We start from the raw sequence: 9248 nt of genomic DNA on the forward strand, positions 1-9248 counted from the left end.
TCCCACCAGGATGCCCTATTTTATTTTGCCCTCTTTCCTGTTTTGTTTGGTAAAAGGAATTTCTAGTTTAAGAGGTCAGATTTCTACAAATGGATGGCTAGATTTCCCTCTCAGCTGGAATCCCAGTTCCTCAGCCCTGCTATCAGATTCTTGGGTATGTTTTCAGGAATTTTCTCTGCCTGTACTACTACCCTGGGTGAGCACATAGCCCAGTCCCCTCATGGGAAAACACCCACTGACTGTATGCACGACTTCGCACTTGGGTTTTTCTGCCTACAGAATTTCAGGTTTCCCACCTTTTATCATCACTGAAACCCAATCTCTCTGCAAACAACGGGAGCAGAGGTGAAAAAGCTGGGTTCTCTCACGGGTGTTTTTTAATGCTACAAACAGCCGTGCACCTTACGGCTGACGACTAAGAATGTTGGGATGGGGTCCCGCAGAACAAGTGTTGGCGCGCCTATGGCCTAGCGGGGTAAAGCATGTTAAAAAGACAGGTTCCTGCTGCAGTTAAACATGCAGGCGCCCAGCCAGGCTCTGAGGACCTCATCCCAGAAAAAAGGGGCCCTGTCGCTGGGCATTGACATGTGGCTAGGGGGATACCCTCAAGGAAGAGAAGAACTTACCAACCAGACTCCCCAAGAGCCCAGGAGCCGGCACCTACTACCCTTGAGTTCGCTCTTTCATATATTGTTGTCTTACTTCTAGAGATGAAGAAAGCCTCTCGGTGCCTGGGACGAGCTGCTGAAGATTTCATGAGTTACATCTTGTTTTCCTTTCTTAGCCCAGTTCTGCCCAGTTTGCAGTCTTCTGGGGGAGGTCCTTATCCCCAAAAGAAGCCCCTGTGGAGGCCGCTTTATGTGGTGAGCAGAGCAGAACCCTATGGCCAGGTCACTCCAGCTCTTACCTTACAGTGGGCACATAGAGCAGAGACAGTCAGGTGCCTTGGGGAAAACGGTGACGAGGAGAATGCTGGGAAAGCTCTCAGCACACGGAGCACATTCCATTCACCCCAGAGACTGCTAGCTTTACCTGGAATGGCCTTTTAACCCATTCACACCTCCTGACTCCCTAATCCCATCTGTGACTCTTTACTAAGAAAATAATTGCTCCATCTTAAGGTTTCACCCTAGAGTTGAAAATTGGAAACAAGCTAATTGCCCATGGGCAGGCCAGGATTAAGTACATTATGGTCCATCTGACAATAGAGAACTAAGCAGACCCTGAAAATGAGCAAGAGGTAGGCTCATGGAAATGCAAAGATGTTTATGTGTTGCTTGGTGAGCCAGCCGATGTAAAATACACATCTATGTAATGTCATATGTGCACGTGAATGTGGCAACTGCTGAAAGAGAGAGGGGGGGATGGAGGGAGGGAGGGAGGAGTGTGTTTAATGCTCTGGAGGAAACACAATGTTCATGCAACCAAGCACGGTTTGGAAACAAAAGCGATAAACTGTTCACTGCCTTTCAGGGACAACCTTCCCGTAACTCCATGCTCTCTAATGGCTCATCATTGTCCAAGCAGACTGTAGGCTGCTCCAGAATGAGTGGGTGCCGTCAGTGGACGAGTTCAAGGTGAACCTTGGTGAGCATCACGGAAGGAATCAAGGCATTAGAAGTCGGAAGAGGTGATCTGAAAGTCCTTCACACTGAACCATCATTCCCAAGGTCCAAAGCCTGGCTCTGAGACCAGGACGAGGCGGACATGGCAAATGTATACAGAACTGAATTTGTCTGCTTTTTATGCAGATGCTGAGGGAGCAGGCACTGAATGATGTCACTGTGAAATTCATGTGTGCTTAATGCAGGTAGGGATATACAGTTCCACAGAGGCGCATTTACATACGATCTACATTCCTTTTAAATGGCAGGGAAAGCATTATGTATGCATAATGACCCTGAGAATTAAAGAAAAGGATTCATTTTCCAGCCCTGAGCCTGAGGCATCAAAGTCTGAGTGTGTCTGGGTAGAGAAAACATACCAGGCTTTGAAGATGCTCAGCTCTGTCTCTTTTTAAAATTGCCCCAAGTCCACAGTCCAGCACGGTTAGTTATATCTCTCAGTATGCTTCTCAAGGGGCCAACTAACACCGTGGGCCACAGGCGGGGGTGGGGGTGGGGGTGGGGGTGGGGGGGGAGGGCACGCATAGGATTATGATAAATGGCGGTGTGTGTGTGTGTGTGTGTGTGTGTGTGTGTGTGTGTGTGTGTGAATTCTCCAGATAGGGAAGGGAACTGGGGCAGGTGGTGAGGTCCCAGGCACCTGGGTAGTGATTAAACAGCAAGAATGGATGTGGCTTTCTGCTACACTCAGGGCCTGGGTACAAACACAAGGGGAGACCAATTAATGGCCCAAAGTGGATGCACGCACACGGATTCATTCATCCCATAGGCCCAGAGATGAATAGCAGGTGTCCCTGTCCCAGGGGGGCTCAAGCAAGGGAGGCCTTTCATGAATAGCTCAGGTTGATCCAGGAAGGCCTCTCTGTGTTTTCAGACCCCTAGTGGACCACTCCAGAGCAGAGGAAGAGGCGGCTTCCAGAGGGAAGTCTCATGAATGATGTGTGTGGGGGGGGTAAGAAACATGATTGGCTTGGGTGATGTATTCAGTGAGCACAAGACACAGACTTCTGCAAAGATGGGCATCCAGATGCTGAGCAGCTGACAAAAGAACCACAGGGATTCTTCTTCCTGCTGGAAAGTTGGAGAAAACAATGAGACAGGCCTGGCCAGGGCTGCATCAGGGCGAGGAGGCACACAGTTTTCTCTCTGGGCATCTGTTCCAGGCCACAGTGCAGAGAGGCAGGCCGAGCAGGTCCAAGAGGTCTGGCTGGACAGAAGGGGAAGAGGTCAGAGTTCAGAGCTGGGACAACAGGGCCTTGGGAGAGCAGGGACATGAACAAGGAGGAGCTGCAGAGGGAACCCCAGAATTCTTAGACCTTTGACTGACTCTGTACTGTACCAATGCAGAGCAGGACCAGGGCTTGGCACAAAGCGACTGCCGGAGCCGAGAGCTGAGCAGAGATCCACAGGCTCTTCCTGTATGGATGGGAGACTGGAGTCCAGCTCCAGTCAGAGCAGACTACCCCAGCCCCACAGTGTCTGCAAGGTCAGGGACACTCCGATCAACAGAGCAGCAGGACCCTGCAAAGGTGTGGGGTTCAGCACCAAGGGGCTCCTCCTCTGGGATTCTAAGTTGAAATGATTCCTTTGTTCTAGCCCTGAGGGTGACAGCGGCTTCCTGCACGTGCCGCCTTTGACTTACCTAGCTAACGATTTCTTCCATTAAATTCTTTCTTTTATCAGATACGGACATTAACCAGTACAGGAAGTGGTCCCAAGAAACAGCCCTCAAAGATGGGTCACAGTCAGATGGGCAGAGGGCCTCACTAAAAATAAGCTCCAGTAATCACTTACATTATTTATGAAAATAGCAAGTAAGAAATGTATTTCTTAGCTGCAGGGCCAGAATTGCTGAACATGACTGATGCAGTTGAATTGTGTGGGTTGCATAATCACAACTTAAGCTGAACCCACAGCCTTGCCAATGTCCTGTGTCAAAGTCAGGATATTGGTTTCGAAATGGTGAGCTCCTGAGACTTGAAACAGGGATATTGTGAAGGCAATACAGACTCCATCTTAGGGGAGGGCCACCATCTTAGACCACCTGCTGTACTCAGTTCCAGAAAAGACCTCAAGAATGTGCCATGACAACTCAAACAGATACAGGGCAGTATGCTCCTGCAGACATTCTGTCTGTGGTTTATGGCCCTTGAAGATATCTAGGTAATCTTGTTGAGCAGCCCAGATAATCTTGCTCAGCAAGTTGTGGTTCCCCACCAAAAAAGTCCAACCCAATAACCCTGAAAATCTAGACCAATAAAATCACCTTGCCCCCTATCCCTTCTACCCAATCCCAAGTTGTCATGTAGTTCCTGGCTTGCGTTATTTCCCTATTAAAAACTCTCTACCCCTGGGCCAGCCACAGCTGCCCATTTCCCTCCATCTGCCTGGTGGTAGCCCAGATTCAAACCTGACAATAAAAGGACCCTAATGTGCTTGCATTGGAAACCGGCTCCTTGGTGGTCTCTGGGGGTTTCTCGAAACAGGTACAACAATATCAGTGTGGACTCTGAAGAAGCAGAAGCCTCCCTTGCTAGAGGAAGCTTGCCTGGTATGTTTTTACTGAGGACCTTGCAGTAAGGTTTGGCAATTGCCTGACAAGGATGCTTTGCTCCCGGAGACCTACTCTCTGTGACCCTCCGGAGTCTCAACGGGCATCAGACATGTGAACAGGGCAAGTATAAAATCTGAAATATGGAGTCACATTTATTGACCCAGGTGCCCTGACCAAAGATTCTGGACTTGGGGTTGGGCTCATGTAGCAGGAGATGGCATGCAGTTTACTTATCAGCCGGGACCTCGTGATGCAATGGCCTCTGTGTAGCAGTATGTGGGTGCCAGCACTTCCCTAGTGTGCTGCAGAGGAAGCAATTAAAAAGGCTTAGGGGGATATTGGAACAGATTTGTCATAAACAACCTGCATGCCTGCCCACGCACTAAGTCCCCCAGTGGGCTCAGAGGACATTCCTGTCACCGTGACACTGAGAAAGTCACTTGTGAATGCACCACTGCTAGGACTCAACCCAAGTGAATCTAAGGCGGCATATTACAGACACCTGCAGTGCTTCTTACAGCACTAGTCAATAGTCCAGCGGATGATACGGAGTCATCAGCCTAGGTGCCCAACAACAGATAAATGGTTCAAGAAAAAGTGGTATATAAACATAATGGGGCTTTATTTCACCATAAAGAGGGATGAAATTATGTCATTTATAGGAAAACAGATGGAACTGGAGAGCCCCACATTAAGGAACAAATAACACACACTTTCTCTCATCGGTGGCTCGTGTGTGTGTGTGTGTGTGTGTGTGTGTGTGTGTGTGTGTGTGTACCTGCGCGTGCGCACGCGCGCGCATGATTTTATGTACAACGTAAAAGTATAAGCTAGACTTTGGAAAAAGGGAGGGGATGAGGAGAAAGGGGAATATAGGAGGAGAATATGGTAAATATACATGATATACTTGAATGAAAATGTCTTTATGAAACATCACTGTGAATAATGACTATTCACACCAATTTAAAAAAAAATACTTGAAGAACCACACTGATTTCCATAGTGTCTGCACCAGTTTGAGCTCCCACTACAGCAAGTAAGTGTTTCTCTTCCTCATACCCACACCAGCATTTGTGACCATTTTTAGTCATTCTAACTGGGGTAAGATGAAATCTCAAAACTCTCAGAGTAGTTTTGTGTTTCACTCGTACCTAAGGATGTTGAACATTAAATTGTTTTTTGTCAGCCATTTGTATTCATCTTTGGAGAACATTTTGTTTAGTTTCATGCCCCACATTAAAACTGGGTTGTTTCTTTTTTCTTAACATTCAGTTTTTTTGAATTCTATGCATGCTACCAGAGGAGAAAAGCAGTGGTCCGTCTTACTCAGCTGTGAGTCATTCAAGCTACATTAATGACTAGCCTGGAAGACACGCCCCCTGTTGCAGTAGGGGATGAATGTCATGAATGTAACCAACTTTTTTTTTTTTCTTTCAATTTTATTGGATTTAAGGCCCACTCTGCAAGATGAAACCCAGATCCGGTACTGCTACCAGAACACGTGGCTAGGCAGGCCATAGTCCCTGGGGAAAACCTACCACAATAATAATTCTGCTCAACCCGCTCCTAATGACTTATCATTGTATCTATAGATCAGTGCCATCTCTGAACCCTCACCAGGGACACTTCTTCCTTCAGTAGATGTCCGTTAACACAAAGACCCACAGCTGATCAAGTTACAGAGAACAAGAGATTTGGGCTTCTTAGCCCTAAATCGGGCATCTATAGCTCACGCTCTCATTCCAAGGCTCAAGCATGGTTGGGGAAGAGGGGGCAGAAAGATGGTAAGAGCCAGTGGTGACAGTTGGCATAGTAGGGCAGCTGCACACTAAACTCACAGCAGTTGAAACAGCATGCACAACACCTGTGTAAGCTCAAGCCCAAATCCCAGGATGGAGAGCGGAGGTTGACATGAAGTCCCACTCTTAGCTGAGGAGCAATTGACAATTGATAGCCATTGAGGGAGGGAGAATCAGTTTTATTTAAGTGAGGGACCTTGGGTAGGTTGACCTTGTGCCAATGGATGCCCACACACCCAAGAGTATGTGGGCAGCACTAACTGAACTTGATGGAGTTTTTTCTTTTTGCTTTTGTTTTTTCAAGATTTATTTAATTGTGTATATGGTAATCTGTCTGCATGTATGCCTGCAGGCCAGAAGAGGACGCCAGATCTCATTACAGATGGCTGTGAGCCACCATGTGGTTGCTGGAAATTGAACTCAGGACATCTGGAAGAAGAGCTAGTGCTCTTCACTGCTGAGCCATCTCTCCAGACCCTTGTTTTTTTGTTTTTGTTTTTGTTTTTTTTTTTAAAAGATTTATTTATTTATTATGTATACAGGAGAGGGTGCCAGATCTCATTACAGATGGTTGGGAACCCAGGACCTCTGGAAGACCAGTCGGTGCTCTTAACCTCTGAGCCATCTCTCCAGCCCTGTTTTGTTTTTTTTAATGAAGACTATAGATGGAAGTTTCTGTGCCTTCAGCCATTCCCAAATAGTCACTCTGAAACTTAATATTAGTTGTAAATGCTCGGTCGATAGCTCAGGCTTGTTACTAGCCAACACTTACATTCAAATTAACCCATACTTCTAGTCTATGCTTTGTCATATGACTCATGGCTTGTTACCTGCTTCATCTGCATTTTCTGGTGTTTTTCCACTCCTCCCTTCTTCCTCCCAGCATTCCCAGTTTGGCTCTCCCGCCCAACCTTATCCTATTCAGCTATTGGCCAGTCAGCTTGTTTGTTAAACCAATCACAGCAATATATATTTACACAATGTAAAGGAATATTTCACAGTAGAGGACACAGCATTGGGAGAGTAGGGAAGGAGATGTAGATTTGGGGGTGAGGGTGGGAAGGGGTAAATATGATCAAAATACATTGTGTGAAATTCTCAAAGAATTAATAAAAATAAAGAAATAAAATATAGAAGGAAGGAAGAAATGAAAGAGAGAGAGAGAGAGAAACTCAGTCAGTCACAGAGCCTGAGAGATGGCTCAGTGGTTAAGGGCACTTGTTGCTTAATCATGAGGACCTGAGCTCATATCTCAACACCCATACACTAGCCAGGCTTGGTCTTGGGTGTGTCTGCAACCCCAGTGCTGGAGGGAGGGGAGACAGGAGGATTTGCTGGGGTTTGTACAGCCTACCTGAGAAAGGCAAGCTCTAGGTTTGAAGATACCTGCTTCAAAGGAATAAGACAAGTGATAGAGAAGGACCCTCAACATTTTCCTCTGACCTCCACACATGCACACACACAGGTGCATAATCATGTGCTTGCGCGTGCACGCACACATACACACACACACACACACACACACACACACACACACACTATTAAGGGGAGTACAAGTATCTTTGGAAAAAAATTTTTTTTTCCTCTCCTTCGTCATCCATATATGACAATTAGAGATTCTGCCATGGAGGTGGCTTCTTGAATGCCAGTAAGGTTGGCCAGGTTCCCAGAATAGCAGAAGCCAAGTGAGCCGTTAACTACGGAAGCAAATACTCCACAATAGGCAGCAGGCTGAGGTGGGTGTCTGTGATGACTAGTGTTAATTGCCAACCTGACTAAATCTAGAATACCCGGGAGATGGGCCTCTGAGCACACCTGTGAGAGATTAGCTTGATTCCATTAATTGATGGGAGAATCTATTGCATTTGTGGTGGGACCATTCCCTGGGTAGGGGAGCCTGGGTGGGGGGTTGTATAAAGAGGAGAAAGTGGGCTGAGCAGTGGCAGACACACACCCACTGCTTTGTTTCTTTTCTTTCTTTCCTTTTCTCTTCCTTGTTTCCCTTTTTAAATTTTTATTTATTTAGTTAGTTAATTTTTGAGACATGGTTTCTCTCTGTAGCCTACAGCCTTCCTGGAACTCACTTTGTATCCCAGGCTGGTCTCAAACTCATAGGGATCCACCTGTCTCTGCCTCCCAAGTGCTCGGACTAAAGGTGTGAGCCACCACCGCATGACTGTTTTCTGTTTCTCCACCGTGGATGCAATGTGATCATTTTTTTTTTTTTTTTTTTTTTTTTTTTTAATGTGCTCCGCTGCGATGACTTCCCAACAGTGGATGGGCTAGCATCTCAAACTGTGAGCTGAAGTAGCCTTCTCTAAGCTGCCTCTGCAGGTATTTATCACAGCCGGAACCGGAAGGAAAACAGAGTCTCAGGGACCCAGATATTTGGCCAAGGGAAATTCTGCCTGTAAAAATGAACAAGCACATTGCATCGCTGATTTGTACATTTGCTTCAATTCCTGATAAAAGATAAAGGTGTATGGATACCAAAGAGTTGCTTTAAACTAAATCTCCGATTCATTATCAGTAAATGTTCGATTTGCATACCTTTTTTATTTACCTGTTTATGTGGGGTTGTATAGAACTTTCTCTTGGGAAAAGGCATTGTGCTTCACAAAACAGAAAAACATCTGGTGTCCCAAAGTGGATTTGAATCAGCAGTGAAGAGCTTGCCTCTCCCACTCAGTCTTTAGACTTAACCTAGACACCATACTTTTGTTTGAAATGATGCCGGCTGCCCTCAGAGGCTCTCTCTGACCATCCACTGTCATGAGCCACAGCAGAGTAGGCTGATGGTGCTCACACACCTGGGCTCGGATCACGGGGCCACCACTCTGTAATGACCTCCAGGGTTCCAGAACAGACAGACACACTTGACCACCAGCCGGTCTCATCGTGATCCTGACACACACAGATACAGCCGTCACAGCAGCACAAGAGACACAGAGCCAAGCAGAAGCCCCTGCAACTCCCTCTCCTGCATAGTAACTGTTGCTGCTTTCCTCACAGATCCTTGAAGAGACGCCACCTTGCCGGCAGGATGTGTTTTCTCCAAAGGCAGCCTGCCTCCTGTGAGGAAAGTGGTGCCTCCCTCGAGCAGGTCTTGGCCTTTCTTTTCAAAGTCAGATCACCGTTCCTGTGTGAGGAGGTGAAAGCCTTCCGGCCCAGGTCAAGAGAAGAGTTGGTGTCTTCCTTATTCTCAAGGCACTGTTGAGTGTGGGTCTCAGTTCACCAAATGACAGCACACAGCATAATCTGTCCATTCAT

This window comes from Peromyscus leucopus, chromosome 2 (assembly GCF_004664715.2).
Source record: "Peromyscus leucopus breed LL Stock chromosome 2, UCI_PerLeu_2.1, whole genome shotgun sequence".
In the NCBI taxonomy this organism is placed as follows: domain Eukaryota; kingdom Metazoa; phylum Chordata; class Mammalia; order Rodentia; family Cricetidae; genus Peromyscus; species Peromyscus leucopus.